Source organism: Vulpes vulpes, chromosome X (assembly GCF_048418805.1).
Source record: "Vulpes vulpes isolate BD-2025 chromosome X, VulVul3, whole genome shotgun sequence".
NCBI classification, from domain to species: Eukaryota; Metazoa; Chordata; class Mammalia; order Carnivora; family Canidae; genus Vulpes; species Vulpes vulpes.
The window spans coordinates 121,687,150-121,687,711 of record NC_132796.1 but is presented as its reverse complement, the minus strand read 5'-3'; positions in this window follow the sequence as shown (position 1 = coordinate 121,687,711).

The window sequence follows — 562 nt, the reverse complement described above, 5'->3', positions numbered from 1 at the left end:
GTACCTGTCGCTCTCTGGGTCCCCCCCCCCCCCCGCGTCTCCGGAGGGACAGGGCCTGCCAGGTGCCTGTCGGGGCGCGGAGGCCTCCTGCGGCCACGTGAGGCCCGAGGCTGCAGGTCCAGCTAACCCAGCGTCCCGGGGGCGGGGCCGCGCCGAGGACAGTGTGGCGCCTCCTGTGTGCACCTGCACGCAGACTGCGACGCAGAGACCAAGCTGGGAGCAGAGCTGTGATCCCGCGGCCCCGACGGCCAGGGCGGCCAGGGCGGCGGGTCCCTTTAGCTCCCCCCCCCAACGGTTCCCAGAGCACCTCACGCCCGCCGCCCACCGCCTGCAGAGGGAGACACCCCGCTTCCTTGCCCCCGCGGAGCTGCTGGGCTGCTACGCACTTGGGGCCCCAGCCCCCCCCACCGCGGCTCCCGGAGCTCTAGTCCCTGGCGAGAAGACTCCCAGGCGCACACTCTGAGCCTCATGTTCCGGCCTCACCTCGCTGCAGGGAGGGACCCCAGCCTCGCTCAGGACCCCCACCCATGCATGGGGGGGCACCTCCTGCCAGCCCCATTCC